The 23,388-nt window shown below is 41.6% G+C and overlaps 1 protein-coding gene across 1 annotated transcript in view; it reads left to right on the forward strand.

Moving 5' to 3' along the window:
• Window positions 1-2,291, forward strand: part of LOC116305076 (uncharacterized) — a 49,961-nt gene extending 47,670 nt beyond the window's left edge. Inside the window, exon 13 of the mRNA XM_089033003.1 lies at window positions 1,143-2,291. The gene's annotated coding sequence lies outside the window, so the exon portion shown is untranslated. The remainder of the gene's footprint in view (window positions 1-1,142) is intronic.
• Window positions 2,292-23,388: the final 21,097 nt, after the last annotated feature.

Raw genomic sequence — 23,388 nt, forward strand, 5'->3', positions numbered from 1 at the left:
GTTTCAAATTCGCTTTTCCCCCATTTTCTTTGAAAATGAGTTGTGAAATTTATGTATTATATTTTACTATAATGTTTATTAACTTGTTTCCCAAAACAATAAACTAGCTAATTTTTCTTCTACCTTAGAAACACCTCGAACACCACAAGGTTTTTTCCCATTTTTATTCTCTGAAGTTCGATTTCCTTTTACGTTCGCGTTTCCCCAATTAAAAATATACAAGAACACCAATATTGGAACTAACTCATTACGAAACTGCCAGCACTAACATTAACTAGACAGTTTTTTTCTTTGGAGATATGTGCTATAAAAGAAAATCCAAAACAACCCTGCTTGAACATGCCCCCAGGGTCTTTGCAAGTTTAGATGATATTAGAGCAGAACGAATATTGACAAAACAAATCAGACAGAACTCCAAGTTCCGCATATCCTTTCAGTATACTGCGTTTTTCATGGTTTCAAAATACATTTATGGTATTTCTGTATTCATCTCTCCGGCTTTTTTTTTCTAGTTTTTTTCTAAAAGTACTTATTATCGCTGCTTCTATTTTCTATAAAAAGAGTATACTGAAAACAACTTTGGTTTTTCTATAAACTTTCTTGCCATTAATTATAATCAATGTTCATACTCTGCTATTTCTGATATTTTTGAGAAAATATTTCATTCACTTTATTTATGTAGTTTAACTTTCCATTTCATTTTGTTCTATTAAAAAATAGAACAATGTTTTATTCAAACTTTGGCTTTTATCTTATTTCTGTCTATGTGACTATGACAAAGTAATCCATTCTCGACATAAAAGGGATTGCAGTTTTTTATCTAAGTGTTTTTCGTGTCTTCTTGAAGCTGATTGTGATATATAATTTAGATTCAAAGCTATTAATCAATATTGAATCAAGTAACTCAATTCCCTTAAGTGTTTTTAAGGGCACTTATTCAAACCTATTTCAAGAGGCTCTTACAGCATGCCCCGAAAGCTTATACACCCTGCGCCAGAAGTCTTGAGATAAAAAATACATTTTCCGCAAAATTAAATCTATGGTCCTCACGACTGTATCACATGTTCGCCTCTAGATTGCACCATCAAATGTTTTGTTTCTACCATTTATCCAATTTATAATGTTTATTCCTTGCTTATCAGGTGATAAATTACCTTGGATGAAGAAGAATGTGAACCTTTGGGAAAGCGTCGAGGTCCAGTTTACTTGACATCCAGCACTTGTAGTGCCCGCCCACTTTTACTTTAGACCACGACTACCGGCTGGCTGCAAAAAGATCACGGACAAGTCATGTTTACACTGAACAGCGAAAACACTGGCTCCAAACCAAACAAACAGACAAGTGGTTCCATTTGTCAACCGCATTTATTTTTGACGGCAACCCCAATCTTTTATAAATTGAAACATCTTTCGATTAGGGATTTTTTTCCCCTGAGTTTGCACAGCGCATTATCTTGTCTACTTTAGTGATCACCCCAGATTTCATCCCCTCGCTTTTTCAAGTGTTTTGTTATCGTTGCGGCATCTTTGAAGTCCACGACAAAGCAACATTTTAAAGAAAACGTTGGGCTAGAAGACCTCGGGTTGACCCCTTTACTATAAAACGGAAATGCTTTGCCGGTTGACCCATATCCTGATCTCATCACTCACGTCAGGAGTCACATGACACGCTAACAAACCCCGCCTCCTCCCTGCTAGGGAGGCACTGTTATACTTAGTAGGAGATTGAGTCCAGCCAAAAAAATTCAAAATTCAAAAAATCAGTGCCTCTTTGTTTTCAGTAGGAAAATTGGTCTAGAATTGATTGACGGGGAGCGGATTAGGGATTTAATCGTGCTGATATGAAGATATATATGTTTTAGCTTGTTTGGAAAGTTGCCACAGGGAACCCAGACTACTGTTGTCAGATGGTAGTGCTAATGATCATGATGATAATGCTGAAAATTGATCATAGCTTATAATGATAATGATAAAATAAATGATTATGAGTTTATGATGGGAGATAATGCATTATGATGATGATGAGAATTCGTCACGATCAGCAATATTAAACATAGCTTCCATGTTTTTGTCGATAAGGTTACGAGTTGATGATGATGATGACGATGATGCGATCATAATATTATTATCATCACCATAATCATCATTTTCATCATTTTCATTATCAGTATTACAATCATTATCCTAGTAAGCTATTAAGATATTATTATACTACGTTGATGAAGATTTAAAGTTGCATTAATGTTGTATCTGGTGTCATTGAAATGATCATGATGATTATCATATAGGCATTAATGAGAAGTGTTGCCGATATCCAAGGCCATTCCTAGGTTACAAGAAAATGAGATAGATGACGTGAAACGAATCTTCCTCATTATATGACAATTGATTGATGATGATGTCTAGATCTAGCAGCGTGGGATCATCTTGGACCAAATAGTTTAAAAAATCCCCCATGCAGCAAAAAATGACAATATTCTACTGCGACTCATATATGTCATATATCATCCTTTACCAATATTTACAGCGAAATGCCAAATCAATTCGGTTAATTTTCGAGATCGTCTTATATTGAATACGAATACTAATCAGCTGTCCTGCTGGTGTTATATTTCTGTCCTATCAGTTGTCTTTATAGACACACTGCGGAGTATTATGTCCCCCGATATTAATTTTCTGGTTCTGTTTGGTTCATATACTTTCAGCCATATGAACAAACAATCTCTATCACATTTTATTATATTTTTTGATTCATATCTCATATTTTGTTCACTGAGTAAATGTTATTTTTTCAGCCTTTTTCTCGCATGAGGTCACCCACATGAGCAAATATTGTAATATTTCGTATCTATTTATTTTTCAGATTTTAGATTTTCCTTGGTATCCAAGTGTTTTGATTAGCTTTATAAAATATTCGAGATATAATGCGCGGGCTGATTGGCTGGCTACCGTGTTTATATCAGAGGACAGAGACACGCTCGCGCAAAATCATTCAAAAATATTTTATAAAAGCAATATAAAACGTCCGCTTGTGTCTATATACTGCGATATAAACACTCTGGGAGCTGTAGAGCACTCGAGAAGTCTATTTTTTTGTCTTGCATGATACTAGCTAGTTTTGAAACAAAACTGATAGCTAAATAATATCACTGATGTCAATACTACAAGACACCATTTTCGCCCTTAACCCGAAACAAACTTAATAGAAATTCAGTATAAAAGAGGATATAAAAAATGGCTAGATTTCGATTTTTCCCTCTAGACTGGCTTAAGTCTAAATCCCTTTGTACAAATAAGATATATTTAAGACAGAATAATCGTACGAATTATACTTTATCCTATTATATCTGAGAGCTTTTCTTCTCTGTTTCCTGGTTCTCATAATTCTCATTTTTAGCTCATTTAGTACGATTTTCAGGCCCCATGCAAAGCTACACAGTACTTTCTATAATGGTTTTCAAGACGTATATGTTTACACCGGATTTTGACAAAATTGATGTTCCAACCAGCACAGACAATGCCTCAATAAAACGAGTCGTATCGTTTACCGATTCCCTGTGCACGAACAGAAGCCTCGCCACGAGGATTAAATTATTAAGAGGTTTTTAATGGTAGAATGGTTGCGTGCATGAATCGGTCCTAATCAAACCTAGTGTCTAGTAGTGACTTACGTCAGACATTGCAAAAGAAATTAAAAAATCGCCATCAGGATGCGTGTTTTTTCCCCTTCTTGAAAAGAAATTGAAAAGAAATCCTTTAGCCTAGGTTTTACATAATACTTTCATCAAAATGCGATTTGATGCCCACTTATGGCTGAACTTTAGGTCAAGTCGTTGGAGTATCGCATTAGTAATACCAGCTTGGTGATCCTTGCAGGTTCGAGAGCTAATTATCCCTGGCATGTTTTACTGACCACTTGATAGCCAGTTACGCCTTTTGAGCGCGTTCTGTTAGCATATTAATCGTGTTTTTTTTTTTAAGAATCTGAGGAATTTCCTAGAGAAATTGCACTAGATATTTTAAGGACGTTAAGAAATGAAAGGTAAGCGCGGGTGGTGTTGACCGCCTCTCAACCGCGCTGTGGCTGTCCGGGTTGGATCCTTCGACTCCCCATCATGTGCCCATTGGCTGTCTACTTTGCTTTTGCTTCTATCTTAATCTATTAAAAACCAACTTCTTAATTTCAAATCGATCTTTTAGGCTTCCATCCGTACGTAATAGAACGGAGCTATGCATATCTTGATACAACGAAAGTAACTTGAAAAAGAAAACGAAGTGAAACGAATAGGCTATGATTGTCTTATTGGATTAGATTTCCAGGTTTTGAGAGATTTAATCGATGGAGAGGATAATAAGTAAAGCAAAGAGCATTATAGTCAACGACTTCAATTAATCTTCCAAGGCCTTCCTCTAGATTAAGTGACTGTGATACCTTAAAACTTATTGGCTGATAGGATTAAGTAGCAGAGACGAACTTGAACCTTTAGCAGGCTTTTCTTGCTTGTACTCAAAAAGATACTAAAAATTATCACAGAAAAAAAGTATCACAGAAAAAAAAAAAAAAAAAAACCATGAAGATTGATGATTTCATAAGGAACTCAAAAAAATCTTGTTAGAGTATCCGGAGGGTCGTGCGGTCGATTTTTTTTCGGACAAAGATTTTTTTTCTGAGTTCCCTTTAAAAATTCTATCACTTTTCTATATATCTAAATAAAATTTAAAACGTTCCAATGTATAGTGTTCAAAACATAGAAACTGTTGTGCGGAGATAACCCGACGTTTAAGGCCTATGATTGGATGACGCAGTTATGACGTGTAAGCCGGTCCATAATCCTGTGGCTTGTCTCATATAAACAATAGCGATCGTTGTACGATGTACGACCGTTAGTTCCGGGTGGAGAACTCTTCATGAAACATGTTGTCGGACTTAAGACGGCAAGATTCTAGTTGGGGTTTCCTAAGGGCATGTACCCCCGGAAATTGTGTTTGCGTTCTTACCATCATACCATCATCCACATCACAGTCTTAAGCCATTCCTTGTAAGAGGAATGGACAAGCGCCTATTGAACCTCCTTTAATCGTCTATGAGTTATTAAGTGATATTAAATGATAGCCGGTTCTCTTTGAATAGTTCCATAGAATTTACTATAACTGGGTTCGTTTAAGTATACGTTTAGTCATTTCAATATTGGTGGAAGTACTTAGGTAGTATACTTGACTGTTGTGAGCGCACAAACAGTAAAGCAATACTGAATCAGCAGTTGACTGGAGAAATGTTTTCTGTTATATGATCTAACAGGAAAACAAAACAGTATCACAAACAGCTTTAAAGGAAAAAGCCAAATAAAGCTAGTCAACCGTCTCTTTCAACCGTCTACTTTCGCATTTTCTCAAGGCACTTTGGTGGAAAATGTCTCGAGCGTTTCGAGCCTTAGGTATCATATTTAAATAAGAAATGTTTTGCATGTTATAAAGAATATTCTATGAGATCAGTAAAGCAACATATTAACACGTGTCATTCCCTTGAGTATTGCAGTAGTTCTTGCGTTTTCTAGTGATGCTCGATTTAAAAAATCGTGCAAATACGCACACCTCCCTGATTGGATTGATCTTTTTTAAAACCTTAGTAGAAGGAAAATGTTTAATGAGCGACGTTTCGGAGTGGTCATGACACCAATACAAGCTAGAGAACGAAAGAAAACAAAGCCTAGAAAACAGCTTGGCCCTAAAAGTGAATCTGATTGAACATCGAGGGAAGGTATTTACAGAGATCTTAAATGGGAAATATCCACTTGAAATAAAATGATTTATTGGTTTGTGCTACACTCCATTCTTAAGTAAGAGGACCCCTCAGCAGGGTGGAGGTCGAGCCGACCGCACAGAGAAATCCGGTCACAGAAATGGTGTGCCCTCTCAGCGTTATCGAATCATCAAGCCCTATACACGTACCAGCGGCGAGTTGGTCAAATTAATTGTGCGGTTTGGTAACTGTGTACTTTTCTTCTCATCTGTGATAACCCCCTGACGTCGGTACAAGTCAAATATGTTTTCTTTGAGATCAATTCGAGTTATCGTCAAATCCTTGGGCGGAACTCTTTTATTTTTGTACTGTCTGGTGTTGGCTCGCGCAATTGAGTTTGATTGCTGGGAATTTAATGGTTATCGCACAATTACGCAGCGCACTGATTCTAAAAATAGCTTAAAGATTCGGACAAACATTGCATTCTGTTTAACCGCTACGAGGATTATACGAACCGATTTTATTTTTTTTTACTTAAAGTTACAATAATAACCCATGTAAACTAAGATCAACTGCGATCGGCTGTGAAAATCATCTGCTGAAAGTAAACTTGTAAGTTTGTTTGTCCGAATTTCGCCTTTGTCTTCGTTTTTATGACGTCACGGCTGCGCTGCGCTATTAGGAATTCCGGATATCTCTTGATTCGAATACGAACTGGCCTGCGCTAGGTTCGCAAAACAAACACCGAGTCACCAGAAATCACATCATAGATCTCATTTACAAATAACAATTGCATAGTTCAAAATAGATGCACCGTTAACACATAATTCTAGCTATTTACATAAGCTCGATAAGAGAAAACATCAAGCATGAAGGAATTAGAGAACTGACCTCTATACAGGTCTATACTGTTCTCAGTAAGCAAACGTCGTGCATTCTGGTCTAGCAAATACTCAAAAGGGAAACTAAGAAGCTCTCGCCGATTGGCCTTCACCATAAACCAATCAGAACATTTTGTAAATCACGTCATCCAATAACAGTACTAAATCGCATAAAAGCCTGATGAGTGATAGCATATATCCCATGGCCAAACTGCATTATGGCTAATAACATATGCAAAGTAAGCGTATATTTGTACAGAATCTACATACAGGTGAAAACTTTGTAAACCATTCAAACTTCCGCTGCACGATGATGCAAACGAGACTTAAATAATGCATGACAACCACGAACAACGTACAATCAATTTTCTTTTCTTTGCCTTGAAATACTGCAGCCTCGTATTGTTGGTATTGCGGTTAAAAATTAGGGTAATACAATACAACTGATAATACAAGACCAACCGTATATAGCTCCCAGATTGTTTGGAAGCTGAAACTAAGACGTGCGCTAGTGTGAAAAAAAACCTGCTTCCCGCATTCTTGCTATTTATCATGCATGGTTAATGCCCAGTTCAAACCAATTTCATCTTTTTTGGAGTGGACCATAATTCGTCGAATTTAACAATTGCTTCACGCATCGAATTAATGAAAATAGTTACTTTATTTTCTCATTTGATTGAATCAGTCCATCAGTTAATTGGATGAATTCAAATGTCGAACTTGGCATGCACCAAAACCTAAATCCATCATATTCAACGCATGTTACACCATGCGACGTCTGATAAATCAAATCATAAGAAACCACAAATTATGACGTTACATTTATACCCAAAAAATTCTCCCCGTCTCTTTTCCTGCGAAAACATAATTGGACTATGATAGAGGTGATAGGAAAAAATTATAGCCACTAGGTACGTATTTGTTATTTTGCATCAAAATTTAATTTTGCCCTCGACCAAAATTTCCCTGCGGTCAAAAGGATTTGGCCAGCATTTTAGATCAACGAATGTGGTACTTTCTCCTTTCCATACGAAGGAAAATATGAGCACCTATGCCGTAAATACTATTCTAACAAATCCATCGAATCTATCTTTCATTAGTTAACTGAAACTTTAGGTCGAACGACGCTTAATCGCTAGTATTGAAAATCAATACCAAATATCAACTATTTGCAATAAATCTAGCCAAGTGCTGTAACAAATCAATTCAGACCCCAGCGTCATGTTTAATCGGGATTTATATCCTAGCCTCGTAGACCAAACCCTTAGTTTGTCATTCTTGTTCGACCTGATTCACGTAACATTCTCGTCTTAGTTCTCGCTATTGGTTTTGTGATAAGTAACGGGCGGCCGGATATGTAAAACTGACTCATTGAAAGAAAATGACGAGATGGTAAGGTGTAGAACAGGAAAAAATCTTATAGTTATACAAGGTTTGTTGACGATTTCTCCTTTCGAATTGCGCCTCCTTTTTTTCTTTCCAAGAAATAATTAGAAATCAAGTTATAGTTCCGCTACTTTCACCCAGTTATTCCTCAATTTCAAACTTTCCAAAAGAAGGAAAAAATATTTTGATGTATTACAGCAAAGTCATATGACATTTTGGCCAACTTGCAGTTCTAATGTGTAAGATTGAGGTAAACTTTATAAACCATATTCTCACAAAACATGGATCTACCTTATTTTGGCGGGTTCCTTTCAATTCCTCTCCCTCTCATCTGGCAAGGTTTTTTTTAGTTTTCCAAACAAGTAAAGATCTAATTACAAATATCAGTTTTTGTCAATCTTCCTGGCACCTTGAAATGAATAAATAGATGATTCTCAATATTTGACCAGCGTCCTAATCTGACAGCACATATAAAACCGTTCAGTGAAACCTGCGTGTATTAATAGACACCAAGTCCGCCATCTTGACGCGAGCGGAGACTCTAAGACGGGGTTATTAAGGATAAAGAACTGCTTTTTTGCAAAACAAAGCTATGCCAAGAATACCTTGGAGGCATTCATTAGTCTAATAACTTTGACGACCACTAGATAGACAGTATTGCCTCCGCTTTAAGACTTTATCTGTTCGTTAAAAGCCTTTACTTCTAGGAACTGTACATCAAGAACAATATTCCCACGAGACAGTGTTTTCCTAGCGTCATGCAAATGGACTCATGCATGGTGTTGTTGGGGCAGACCATTAGTTAATCTAACTGTCCCTGATAATGATTCTACTTTGCATTAATTCACATAATATTTTTCTTCGAGTCTCGACATTGCATCTCAGTAAAAAAACACCATTTCGCATCCTGCGATTTAATCTAAATATTGATATAGATAATGTGAATAGACCGGCCTGCCGTTTTGTTGTGATATTTCTCATTTACTTTTTGTAGAAAGCAAAAATTATTATTTAGCTGATTTTAAAGTCTAAACATTATAGAAAACATGCGGGCTTACGGAGCCATATCTGTTTGTCAAGGGTTCCATTCTGCACTATCCAAAACTGATAAATTAAAATGGGAACCTCCAAGAAAAAAACCACCAACATCAATTGATGGTTTTCAACTATTCCCAAGAGAATTAAATAACAATAGAAACGGCGGCCATGTTGGAGGATATAACAAAAGAATTCATTGACAATTCTTCTGTTAAAGTTCTCCAACATGGCCGAAGTGAAAACCATCAATTGCGTTTCAATTTTTTTCTTTCTTTCTTCAACACATAAGCAGCAGTTAGGCGGACTCGCGGAGCGCCGACAAAGCCAAAAATCGAAAGTCGAAAAACATCAGGGGGGGGTGGGTTTTTAGAGGTCGGTAACCCGCCCTACAGGGGGTCTTGCGCGATCGGCCGACACGCGAAAGGTGCCTAACTGCTGCTCTGTTGGGGTCGCAAACAGAGGGAAAGATATCCTTTAGATATACGATGCATGAGTGTAAGAAGTTCGTTAACGACTTCTGTGTGATTTGTTTAACGCCTAAAGTTGTCATACCGAAGCCAGAATCTTTTTGGTGTTGTGGTAAAAAAATACAGATAGAGGAGGACACGTCAGCACAGTGTTATGAGTGTGGTAAGAATATTCGTAATGCGGTGCCAAATGTTACCAAAGAACAGTATTACGCCAATGGAGGTCGCACGAAAACGCCATATAAGAGGTTGAAATACTTCAGGGACTGGATGAATTATATCCAGGGGTTGCATCCGGTGTATTTAGACACGCGGGAGATCGTGGACAATTTGGAAGAGCCCTCGCCGCAAAGTCTACGAAAGACATTGAAAAAATTAAAGCTAGGGAAATATTACAAAGCTATTCCCTATCTTTTGTCTGAAATTACCGGTAGGCGTATTCCTGATGTCCCAGATATGCAAAGGGCCGAGTGGATGTTTTGTCAGCTGGATAAGGATATTCCCTACTACCCCGACGTAATTTACGAAATATTCCAGCAAATAGACCCCAACCACCCCCTATTAGAATGGATTCCGAGAAGATGAAATGTGCAGTCGAAATCCCCCTACGTTCTTTTCAAAGCAGATGTCTACTGAGCGAGTTTTCTTTGGAGCTCCTCTTTTGCCTCCTGGTAGATCTTTTTGCGAGATTCCTCGGAAAGATCTTTCACGATGGTTTTTTTATTACCCGACTTTAATTCGCCGTATTTCTTTTCCTCCGCGAGGATCAAAGAAAACTCCGTGTCGTCTATGCGGCGGTCCCGCAGAGCCTGAGACACCAAGTCGGCGATGGTGTTAGCCTTTGCTCTTGCTAGGGCTATATGAGTGTCGTGCTTGGATATCTTACCGGACAATTGCTTCATAATGCCTGTCGTAACAGCGGAAACAATGCCGCAGACGGCTCCAACGCTGGCCAAAGGAACGCCAACGACTATTCCAGGCCCGGTGAGTGAGGTAGCAACGCCGGTGCCTGTTAACGCCACGGACATGGAGCCGGAAGTTATCGCGATTTTATGTAGTATGCTTCGGGCCCTGGCATACTTTTTCCTAACCTCTTCGTAGTGTTTCGCTTGCCCTTCCAAGTAAGCCAGGATTAAGTTCGCTTTATTTAAACGGAAATTCTCTGCATTTTCAATGGGCGCCGTGGTGTGATAGTTGGGAACATCTGGGTACAACTGAGGTGCTGAAGGTATAACATCCATTATATACTAATGTACGACGCTTTTGGGAATAACATAGAGGAGCAGCCACATCACGACAACAGGGATTATGCCAACTGGAGAGCATTTAGGAAAATGTTTCCGCATGCAGACCCTAGTAAGTTTGAAAGAAGACCCGATGGGATTTACTATGAAGGCTCCAGGATGTACAGCAATGCGGACTTGGAGCCAAAGAACCCAAAACCCGAGCATAAAGAAAGGCAGCCTAATTTTCCAGATAATTTATTACCGGCAACGGAGGATTACCCATTTTACGATAACAAAGGCGGCGCAAATGACTTTGCTAAGATGATTACCTCCTTAGAAATCCCCGTGGGTTCTACGACTTTCGAAATAAAAGTCAGAGACATCTTTAGAGAAACTGCCATGAAACATACCTCAGGGAAAGAATCCAGAGAATGGTTATCAGGTCCCAACATGCGGTATTGGCCGCAGCAGTTAAACTTTGCCGTCTGGGCTGCTACTAAAGGATGCGGTATAGCCGCGGACATGTTCCATATTCCTTTCCTGCGATTTCATGTTGCTTTTACTATTCGTAGGATATTGTTTGAGTTAGGAGCGCCGCTTCCTAGTGACACTATCTTTAAGCCGAAGGATAACAAATATGACAAAGTCGCATGGGAGCGATTAAGGAATGAGTTTAAGCTTACCAACCCTGATTTTCGCAACAAAGAGGGTGCCGCCCATGGTTTAGGAGAGACTTACACCTATGCTTCGTATGTTGGCGCCAGCATAGAAACTCCGGGTATGGGGTATCCTAGCAGATGGGAATTCTCCGACTTAGGGGGTAAAGCGTCAAAAGGTGACTTGATTTACTTCATAGAAAGCAAAGAGAAATACCCGTGGGCGCCTTTCTTTGCCGCAAAGGGCATTGGACTGAAAAACCTAGCAAGGATTAACCGCAGTATTGAAGCCTTTGTTTACTGCATTCTAGGGGCCCAGGTTAGCACTCGCAGCCCCATCGTAGATGCCTCCGGTGCGTCGCAGGAAACGCAACAAGTATTCCTTGTCCTCTTCGAAAGCGCTGTTATTGAGAATGAGATCTCTAAGTCGGTGCAGAGATATCAACTTGCAGTGCAGCAGTCTAAAGTGCGACTGGATTACGCTTTGTCGCCTGGTTGTTGGTTGATGCCAAGTAATTTGGTTATCAACGCCAATTCCGTCGTGGGTTATAACAATAAGCTGCAGCGAGCTACCAAGGACATGAAGTTTGGGGCGAACGACGTGAACTCTGACACTCTTAGAAGCATCCCCCATTTCGTGGAGAAGCCTAAGAAGGAGCACGTAGAAAAGCCCGCACCAAAGAACGTAAAGAAGAAGGTTTTGCCTGCGATACCTGAGGAATATGACCATAACTTACTAAAAGCCGGCTTAACAGTCGCAGGCGTTGGTCTGAGTTATTATATATGGCGATGAACAACCCCTACGTAGCTGGAGTAGATTGTGTTTATACGACTTACACAGGCGAGAAAAAATACACCCAGGCGGCTTGGGTTGATGTCACGGGCATGTCTGTAGACTTGAACTACTCAGGGAAGAAGTTAATCCTTTGTAGTATTTGCATTGGCACGAGCAGCCATGCCAACGTGGGCTTTAGGTTCCTGGATGAGAATGGCATACTGCAGCCTATGAGAAATAAGACAAACAACAGGGAGCCTGCGCATTTCTCCGTAGAGCCCAACCCCGGCAGCGCCGAAAATCTATCGGTTTGGACTTTCCACATGGTCGCCGATTGCCATGGGAAGGTAAAGCTGCAAATGCGCGTAGATGACACCGGGAGCGTTTGCATAAATAGTATAGAAAATCAGAGAGATACTATCTATAACCACGCAACCATCAGCACTCTTACGGTGCTTAGTCTCTAGAAGCAAACTATGTTTGCTGAAATATATGAACCCACACGCAAAGGAAGATTGGTTTCTACATTTTTTGGAGGAGAAGGACTACTTAGAACAGCATTGGCATGACACCGGGCTGTGGGTAAAGGTTGGGGGGCTGGGATTGATCATGTGTACCATTAGCATTTCGACGGGGTATTCGTGTAATGTCGGGTTTAGGATTGTCGATGAGGATAACCACCCATTACTACCCTACAGAAAAAAAGATAATAATAGGAACCCAGCTCATTTCTCGTCGGAGCCCCTCCAAGAAGCGGAGAAGACTTAACGCCGGTAACTTTTCACATGATAGCCAATTGCCAATATGCGAAGTTACAAGTTCTCCCCAACGACGTTGCCTACCTTCGGATAAATGCCGCCCCGTCAAGAGATTCCCCAACGGATGCCACTTGGAATCATAAGCCCATTAGCACCATGAGCGTGCTGCCGCTAGTTCCACATTATCAAGGCGGTGCGAATACTATCTTTACTTATCCGCAGTCGAGGACGCCTCGGGCGCCCGACGACGATAAGCCACCAGTAATACACAAGGATAAAATTAACCCTTCATCTTCTTCAGGAGTACCACTCCAATAGCTACTACGAGGATCCAAATGTTATTCCCCACAAACTTTAGCAGTTCTCCGCCGGCCCTAAGCGCCAAGGAAACAACCGAACCCAGCAGCCCAGGAAGACCGGCTGCCATCTTTTTTCCCAAGTCCGTCAGCCCACTGCCTAATTTCTTTACGCCCGCGCCCGTAGCCTTAAGCGTGCTAAGGATAACTCCTACTACGCTCGAAATAGCAACCGCAAATGCCAGCGGAATACCATACTTCACCAGAGCTCTTTTTACCTTTTCCTTGGTGGTAAGCCCCAGCTCTTTTTCCAACTTCTCCTTTTGCGCCCGTAATTCCGCAAGGCGTATTTCAAGCGTATCTACTTCCTTCCTAGCAGCCTCCCTTTCCTCTTCGGAGCGAGTTTGGTCCACAGCTACTTCCTGCTGCCGCTCTATTCGACCCTGCAGGTCTTCGATGGTCTCCTGAAGTTGTCTTATTTCCAGATCCTTTTCAGCCATTTGTGCTATAATACGCCTTTCCCTGTCGTGACTCTCCACTAATTCATTTCCTATGCGTACTAGCTGCTCATCCTTACCAGCCAAGCGGCTAAAGGCATTCTGAAAGTCCTTCACGGCAGTGGTCTTTTCATCTAACAACTTAGATATCCGCTGCCGAAAGTCGGCAACTTCGGCGGCATGACTTTCAACAGTAGCTTGGTTTCCCCTCATGAATTCGTCTTCCATTTCCTTAAATCTTTCTTCGAGGACGTCGTTTTCCAGCTTTAGATTCTGGAAAGACACCTTAAGAGCCGCCAAATCCTCACTTGCCCTTAAGAGGTCCTCGCGCTCCCTGGTGATTCGTTCTAAGTCGTTATTAACTGCCTCCGTTCGGCTAGTAATCTCGGCCAATTCTCGTTGCGCTTCCGCTAAATCATATGCAGAAGAGGCTTGCTCGGCAAGGCGTGCTGGTAAGGTCCGTATTTTATTTATCTTGGCCTCCAATTCCCGTTTTTGAGAGTTCAGCGTAGCAACTTCCTCTGTCTTGGTTTGGAGTGACTCACTTAGCGTTCCTACTTGCGCCCTTAATTCTTCGTATGTTCCATGGCCGCCTGCAAAGGCCGGTAATCTAGCTGCCGCCTTAAAGATCTTATTGAAATCCAGTCGCATTTCCTCCCTAGTCGAGCCTCGCTGCATGGTCAAGTTGGGCGTTCCCAGCGCATTTGTGACTCCTTTTGGAAGTTGGTTGTTAAGCAGGTGGGAATTCTTCCTTTGATACAGGTTGTGCCATTTTTCCCTACCCGATTCTCTAACTTGAACCTGCCCTTTATCTCCTATTTGGATGTCTAAGAGAGCCAGGTTTAGGCTTGGGTATCGCTCCCTTAGGTCCTCGATGAGGTCCGCCATTAAGTCCGACCGCACGCCAAGGGATTCCATTTGTAAGTATTCTGGAATGGGCGTGTGGGGGTTCTTAGACCTAAATTTATCTCTCAAGGAACGCATAGCATCGCGGGCCCTCCTACCATACTTACTACTTAATTTCTCAAAGAGACTTCGTCCGTCTACGTTGTCATTAGGAAGTAAAGACTCGTATTCTTCATCGTTAATATCAACTTGGCCTTCTTCGGTAAGGGGGTCAAAATCCGTTCCTTCTACTTCCATTATATATGATAAGCTCAAAGTTAAATCCCAACGTATTACCTAAGCAGGTTGGCGGGCTGAAAGCAGAACGCACCTTTCATCGGGTCACATTCACGCCCAGCAGCGCAAAGCCTGGAGAAACGCTGTATGTGGGCGTTCCCCGCCTAACGGATAACCTAGTATTGGTTCCTGGCACCCTGGCGTTAAGGTTTGACCTAGCAATACAACCAAGCACCAAGGACAAGCGCTATACCGTCAATAACGTGGGTAGGAACCTCGTCTCTAAGATGAGAATCAAGTTTGCCGGGGAATCCCTCTTGGACTTAAATAGGTACGATCTGTACACCACGTATAAAGATTTATGGCTAACAGCCTTTGACCGTGCACAAAAGATAGAGCAGGGAATCGGAAGCGTTATCCTTCGTAAGCTTCGCAGCGACACCAACCCGGCGCCTACTGACTCCAGCGGAGCAACCGCAGTAGCAGACGCAACAAGGGTAGTAACTGCGTACGGTACCAAATACGTTATCCCTTTGGACTTTGAAGTAATTACGAACCATGGCGTGTATTACCCCAGGCAGTTATCCGAGTTACAGTTTGAAGTAACCTTGGCGGACACTACGAACGTCATTGAAGGCATGGACAGCGCAATTAGCGGGACTGTTGATCCTTATTCTATCACTAATCTAGAATTACAGTATGAGACCGCGTACAGCGAAGAGCTGGCCCGTAGCGCCGGCATGGAATACAGCTCCGGAAAGGCATTCTTATACGACCACGTAGTGATGTATAAGACGTTCAGCTTCCTGGATAAGACGGATGAGGTTATCAACCAAAGCATTAACCTCCCCCGAAGAAGTCTCACGGGGTTGATGCTGGTGTTTGCCAAACCCTACGAAGCCGGTAAGCGCGACTCCGAAGCGTTCCACAACCCCAACATTACCAACGTCGGCGTGAATATCAACGGCGTTCCAAACAAAGTATATTCGCAGGGAATAAAGCCCGCAGACGTCTACAGAGAGGCAATGCGTAAGTTTGGCGACCAAATTAGCCCCGAGGAATTCTTTAAGGATAAGTATGCGTTATGGATTGACATGCGCACCATTAACGACGAAGACCTACATGGCCAGGGTTTACGTCTAGTAAATACGCAGGATGGTATAACATTGGAGATCAAGCGCACCAAGAACACCAGTGCCGGCGACAGCGACAAGATAAACTGCTACATCTTCGTCGTCTCAGACGCGCAACTGAGCGTAGAAATGAACCAACTTAAAAGTGTTGCATATTAAGGTTAAAATATTTCTTAGATATACAATGCTTCGCGTATTTGAAAACAGCGAAACCAAACTGCAATGCATAGTGCAAGGCGAAACTTTGTACTTCAAAGCGAAGGAAGTGGCAGCTGCATTAGGATATGAAAAAACGAGAAACGCAATCAGGGAGCACGTTTCTGAGAAATACCAGAAAAGGTCGAGTGAGTTAGGAAGGGCCCTAAAACAGGGCGCTTCTACTATGCACCCACATTCCGTGTTCATATCTGAGCCAGGTTTGTATGAACTGATATTTAGCTCTAAGTTACCCCAAGCCGTTAAGTTTCGCGATTGGGTCTTCGAAGAAGTCCTACCCGCGCTAAGGAAAACCGGTAAGTATGAAAGGCGGTTTGACGGTCCAAACAAGTTGGTATTCAAAATAGAAAATGAACTCGACTTACATAAAAAGGTGGTGGACTACATCCGCAAGTTTTACCCCCAAATGCTCATAGCCCCTGGTCTAGGTGAACTGCAGGATTCGAACGGCAAACGCATAAAGTGCTGGCAGAAAGGATATCAACGCGGTCAACCCGACTTAATGATTTTAAACGCGCACACGCATTACTGTGGATTCTGCATAGAGCTAAAGACCCCAAAAGGCAACGGCAGGTTATCTGAGGATCAGCAACTGCTCTTACAGAGGTATGAAGAAAACGGCTATAAGGTGCTCATAAGCAGCGACTACGATGTCATTTGCAGGGAGATCACCGCGTATGCTGAACACCTACGAATTCCCTGCAGGTGGTGTTGTAAGGTCTTTAAAACCTCGGAGACTTTGGCAACACACTTAAAGATATTTCATAGAATATATGGACAAGGATAAATTTAACGAGTTAAAGTTTATACAAACGCACTGGAGGGATTTGCAGGTGGGGGAGATTTATGAGATAAAGAATTACGTGGTCTTTGAAGACTTGGACCGCCTGCGCTTGGTCTTAAAGAATAAAAAAAGAACATACACCCTTTGGGCGCCCGATAGGATAAGGTACGCCATCGAAGGGCAGGATGTTACCCATGTTATGAGTCATGGTAAAAAGGATGGCAGGTGGGTATTTGACGTGGTTAATTGGGAGCCCGAGAGTCCTCTGCATTCATAAGGACGTCTGCTAAAGTCCGCTGCTCCGCGGAGCACCAATGCCCCACAAAGGATCCTTCCAGGAATACCTTGCCGCAATGAAGGCAGGTGTATTTTTTACGCGGTTTTGGGGGCGTAATGCAATCGGCTGGTAGTTCGCACGTAATACAGTCCATATATTGAAAGGGTGATTAGGAATCCTCCTAAGAAGGCTGCTGCGTAGGCTAGCATATACCTTTAAAGGGGGTCCTTATTTTTATTTATTATTATTAAACATCCTTGATTCATTATTCTTAATAATAATAAATAAAAATAAGAATGGGATTTGAGACTCTTTGCGCAAACCCCATTCTAAAAGGGTCTCAGAATGTTGAGTATAAAGTTGTTATATTGTTAAGGACGTTTATTTGTTAAGACAGTTGAAGATATGTTCCTCTTCTCTGATGCAACCACAGCGGTCGCACTCTTGCCTCCAATACTCCCTTTTAGTCCACGGAACGCCTTCGGCACGTTCAAAAGAGGGGAAAGTACGGACTATCTTCTTATGGTAATCTATGCGATTCCTTAAGTAATCCTCTTTATGCGGGCAGCGACACATCAAATCCGCACATTGGTAGCAATCCACGCCTTCCAAGTCATACGCCCCAAAGAGAAATCGATAGTTGACTTCGTGTGTTTTCCGATGCGTCTGTAAACGTTGACGACTGCTTAGTATCTTATTACAGAAACTACACTGTCTGCTTTGTTCACAGACGCCCCTTTTCAGGTGCTCGGAGGTGTTAGGAAATTCCTTATTACAGCCCTTGCAAAGCCCACAAATGCGTTTGTCTTGATGTTGTCGCATCTTTTGAACGGTGCTGAATTCTTTACCACAATCCTTACAAACTTTACTAATTGGTTTCTTTGTGCAAACGCCACGACGAACGTGGTATTGTAGTCTTTGCTTGGTGCTGAACACCTTTTTACACATTGAACAGTTCATTTATACTTAAGTGTACCTTAACCACAATATAACGTATTTTTAACTTTATTGTTAACATTATGAAGTGTCTTTTAAAACAGGTCTACGGGAGCATAAGCTGCGTTTAAAAGACACTTCATAATGTTAAGTATAAGGTTATCATATTGTTAAGGATATACGTATGCTGCTTTAAAAGACACCTCAGAATGTTAAGTATAAGGTTGTTAAATTGTTAAGGATGTTACTTCTAAGAAAAAAGATGTCTTAGAATGTTAAAGATAAGGTTGTTATATTGTTAAGGATATACGTATGCTGCTTTAAAAGACACTTCAGAATGTTAAAGATATGGTTGTTAAATTGTTAAAGATATACGTATGAGTGCTGTTTAAAAGACACCTTAGAATGTTAAAGATAAGGTTGTTAAGTATGTCTGCACGTGCTGCTTTAAGAGACACTTCAGAATGTTAAAGATAAGGTTGTTAAATTGTTAAAGACTATTATCTCTTCTTTTTTTTTTAAGAAAAGAAATATCCTTATCCTTAGGTATATTTTCTTAAAAGAAGAAATAATAGTCCTTAACAATTTAACGACCTTATACTCGACATTCTGAAGTGTCTTTTAGAAGTAACATGCAAGACATCCTTAACAACCTTATAGTTAACATTCTAAGGTGTCTTTCAAACAGCGCACGCAGTATATCTTTAACAATTTAACAACCTTATACTCGACATTCTTAGGTGTCTTTTAGAAGTAACATGCAAGACATCCTTAACAACCTTATAGTTAACATTCTAAGGTGTCTTTTAAACGACTCGTACGTATATCTTTAACAATTTAACAACCTTATCTTTAACATTCTAAGACATCTTTTTTTCTTAGAAGTAACATCTTTAACAATTTAACAACCTTATACTTAACATCCTAAGACATCTTTTAAAGCAGCATGCATATGTCTTTAACAATATAACAACCTTATCTTTAACATTCTAAGACATCTTTTTTTCTTAGAAGTAACATCTTTAACAATTTAACAACCTTATACTTAACATCCTAAGACATCTTTTAAAGCAGCATGCATATGTCTTTAACAATATAACAACCTTATCTTTAACATTCTAAGACATCTTTTTTTCTTAGAAGTAACATCCTTAACAATTTAACAACCATACACTTAACATTCTTAGGTGTCTTTCAAACGACTCTACAGCGGATATCGCATAAAGTCCTGCACGCTTTCTTTTACCCAACCGACCATCGTCAACAAGGCACCAAACCTTTCCGCGCGCTTCAGACCGCACATTTCATCATACAATTCCTGCACGCGCTCCTTTAACCGATCGATCTCCTCCCTTTGCATTTCTATGGTGTCTCTTTTATCTTTTGCGTCGGTGGCAATCCTTCTTACTGCTTCCACTGGGTCCATCGTATATATAATGGATCCGAACCATATTCCCTGCAATGCCCTGATAGTAGGACCCACCGGCTGCGGCAAAACGCAGTTCGTCGTGGAGCAGCTATTAGGACCCTTTAGATACCGCTTCGACTACATCGTGTTATTATGCCCCACCTACGTGAATAACCGCACCTGGACGGGCATAGGAGTGAAAGATGACGACTTCTTCGTAGATATCTTAGATCCTAATGAGTTATCCAGCCATTTGAAGTTTTGGCATCGACAATTCCCTAAAGATACACAGACACTCCTCATATTGGACGACATTGCCTGTGGGGACGACGTAAAAAGACGCACTTCGGAGTTGGTGAAGCTCGCCTTTAGCGGTAGGCATGACAATATTAGCGTTTGGTTGCTCTCGCAGCAGCTTACCAGCGTCTCTAAACCCTTTAGGGAAAACATAGGCTCCCTGGTCGTATTTTATACTCCGAGCCGTAGTGACCTGGAAACCATCTTAAGCGACTACGGCGGTGAGATAAGCAAGGAACAGTTGCATGAATACATGCGGCATTTAAAAACGCACCAACATTCCAAGATGATCTTCTCTTTGAGGTTTCCCTACACGGTTGGAATCTATGATTCCTAATGTATATGGAGATTGAGCAGCTCTTAGATGAAGTCCCCACACAGCTAGATGAAAGTAACCTTAAGGAACAACTTAACATCCTTGTGTCTTCGGGGAAGTGCAAAGAAATGATAGGCAAGGAACTTACCCATGAGCAGGTTAATAAGTTGTCAGAAGAGGAAGTCAAAAAGTTCCATAAGAGGTACGAGGCTGCCCTTGCAAGTAAGACCACGGACGCCGTAGCAGACTCCGCTATCAAGCTGGCCACCAAACTCCTCGGACTTGCACTGCCCATAGACGACGTGGAGCAACTGCGGAAGGACATAAGCGAGGACTATGTTATCGCCCAAGAACTTAAGATAACCTGCGGGTGGTTGTCTTTGAAGTGCGGTAAGTTAATGGCAGTCGCCTCTGCGGCTTTGCACGTAGCTCAGCATGTCGACTTGAAGGAACTTGCGGGCACCTTTGGTGCCTCTTGGAAGGACTTCAAGAAGGACAGAGAAGTCGAAAAGGTCTTCCAGGTGGCACTTGCTGAGGTACCTGATCAAGTCGCCTCAAGTACTTAGTCAAGTCGCCTCAAGTACTTAGTCAAGTCGTCCTTAAGTCATTCTCAAGTACTTAGTCAAGTCGCCTCAAGTACTTAGTCAAGTCGTCCTTAAGTCATTCTCAAGTACTTAGTCAAGTCATTGTCAAGTCATCCTTAAGTCATTCTCAAGTTACTTATCAAGTCCTTCAAGTCCTTAGATATAAATGAGTGAACCAGAGTCGAAGGTAGAGCAGCCCGAGCAAAAGATTACCAAGGCTAAATCTCCAGGCAGAGTCGCTGCCGGAAAGAAGCTCGCGGAGATGAACAGGAAGAACAAAGCAAAGAAAGAGGAAAAGGTGGAGGAAAAAGAAGAGGGATCCTTTTGGAATCCCGGCTACGTCATTGGCGCGTTAGGAGTCGCTATAGCAGCAGGCAGCCTCTACTTACAATGGCGGGCTACGAAGCCAAAAGTAAAGTGGGAGGCCGCAACATATCGCGCACCTGTGGAGGTTAGAAAAAGCAAAATCCCTGAAATGGAATAACCTTCTCGCTTTGTAATATAATGTCGACCGCGTTGTTGAAAACTGTCGAAGAAGCAGCTATCATTACTTCCATCGTTGCGGGTATTGGTTGGGTGGGTAAGAAAGTGCTCAAAGAAGACTTTACTGAAGACCCAAGCAAGAGCTTCGCTAATTTTGCTAAGATGACCGCTGCCGTAGGCGGGGCTATCATGGCAAAGAATTACCTACAGAAGGAAAAGTACATTCCTAACATATAATGGCTAGCGTGGTCGCAGGTGGAGTTATTGCAGCCTTAGCATTCACTGGAGCTAATTATGGTGGTCAATATTTGGATAGATTAGTTAGCGGTGATAGAAACGCAGAATCTAACGCCGAAAGGAAAAGGCACGACTTAGCGCTGGAGAAATATCAGCGAGACGTTGCGGCTTGGAATGAAAAAAGACAAGCTTACAGGGATTGGTTGGATAAGAATTACCAAGACAAAATACAGGCGGATAAGAACTTCGAAAACACAGACTACGCCTTTAAGCTCTATGCGCAGGCGCATCCCGACTTTAGAATGAGAAAGCCTCAGTTCAAGAATTACTACCAGCCTTCTAAGAAACAAAAAGACAATGAATTGGTCTTTGTAGGAGTCGCAGGGCTGGCGGGAGGCGTGGCTTTGGCGTATCTAATATAATGATCGTCTTTTTGGAAAGCGATAAAAATGACTTTACCACTTATTTAAATCCCCCCATTAAAGCCCATAAGGTTCGGCTCATAAGTTGCTCTTTGTACAATTCTTGGCATAACCTGATTAGGGGCATAGTCACTGAGCATACAGGAGGATCTAACTATCAAGCCGTATTGCTTCCCGATGGACATTATACACCAATCACACTGGCCAAGGAATTAGCAAAACACGGTTATACTCTCACCACAGGATTGCCGCACGAAATGACCCTCAAACATAATATGTCAAATTATTCAATGACTTTTGGAAAGTCTGACCCATTGGGATCTTTATTATGTGCCTCGGGCAAGACGATTACCAACACAGCCATACCTGTGAAATGGAAAGTCGCATCCTCTTACGAAGTCTATTGCGATTTAGTCCATAGTTACAACAATGGAGAAAAGTCTTCTCTTATGTCCAAGTTTCCACCTAAGGGTAATCCATTTGACCTGGTAGAATACACTCCCATTTCTTTGAGCTATGATTTGTCTAATTTGGTAGAAAGCATAAACATCACCATTAAAGTGGACGGAGAGACGGTGGATTTCAACGGGCGAAAGATCAATCTTGTTTTGGAATTCATATAATGGGCCGCGTAGAGGACAAACTTAAAAGGATTTACTATGGGCCTGAAGGCTATTGGAGAGGAGCATCAGCTATTAAGAAACTCGCGACCGCGGCCAGGGTATCAGATGAAACGGCTAAGAACTGGCTAAGAAAACAAACCCTCTGGCAGGTTTATCTTCCCGTGCCCAAGTACATTCCCAGGCCCAGCTTTACCGTAAATACCCCTAATGAGGTTCATCAGGCAGATTTGCTTTTCTTACCGCACGACAAGGTGAGAAAAAAGACCTATAGATACGCTTTGACCGTAGTCGATATCGCAAGCAGATACAAGGACGCCGAACCCATAACCAGCAAGGATTCTGGGGAAGTCGCAGAAGCCCTAGGTAGGATTTATAAGCGCGTCTTGAAATGGCCTAAGCTGCTGCAAGTGGATGCGGGGACAGAGTTCATGGGCGTGGTTACTAAGACCCTGAAAGACCACGACACCAAAATTAGGAGAGCTGAAGCTGAGTACCACAGGGGTCAGAGCATTGTTGAAAGATTTAATAAGACCCTGGCTGAGCGTCTCTTTGGGTACCAGTATTGGAAAGAGCTTGAAGATCCCTCCAAACGCAACAGGGAATGGACTCAGAGGCTCCCCCAGGTCATCGCGGCTTTGAATAACGAGGCGGCCAGGGCTACGGGGATGAAACCCAAGGATGCCATAAAAACGAAACACGTGGAACACAAGTCCTACGTCAGAAGTTCGAGGGCGGTCGGACTGAAGGAAAAAAAGCTCCCCCGCGACATAGTGGTCAGATACCTCTATCAGCCGGGGGAACTCGAAGGTGGCAGTAAGAGAGCCACGGAT

Source organism: Actinia tenebrosa, unplaced genomic scaffold, assembly GCF_029948245.1.
Source record: "Actinia tenebrosa isolate PJP-AT-01 unplaced genomic scaffold, QUT_ActTen_1.0 PGA_scaffold1__47_contigs__length_23844297, whole genome shotgun sequence".
Classification (NCBI taxonomy): Eukaryota; Metazoa; Cnidaria; class Anthozoa; order Actiniaria; family Actiniidae; genus Actinia; species Actinia tenebrosa.